This window comes from Plecotus auritus, assembly GCF_963455305.1.
Source record: "Plecotus auritus genome assembly, chromosome: 8".
NCBI classification, from domain to species: domain Eukaryota; kingdom Metazoa; phylum Chordata; class Mammalia; order Chiroptera; family Vespertilionidae; genus Plecotus; species Plecotus auritus.
The window spans coordinates 54,675,976-54,676,223 of NC_137782.1; positions in this window are offsets into that span (position 1 = coordinate 54,675,976).

Genomic DNA, 248 nt, shown 5'->3' on the forward strand with positions numbered 1-248 from the left:
GCCTTTCTTCTAACACTGTAAAGGTTTATTACAGCCATGGAGGACTGATGTGGTGAGTCCCCAGGCGTTAGGGCTTCCAAACTTCACCTCTAACGTGTTAAGAGTGGGCTCCTGCAACAGTGGGATCCGTGTGTCACGTGGAAGCGTGTGGATAATCTTTCCTGACCCAGGATTGGAGGAGGAGCGTGCGCACGGATCCGCCTCCAGGCCCTGCCTCATTTGGTGTGGTCCCGCCCACAGATGCTCCG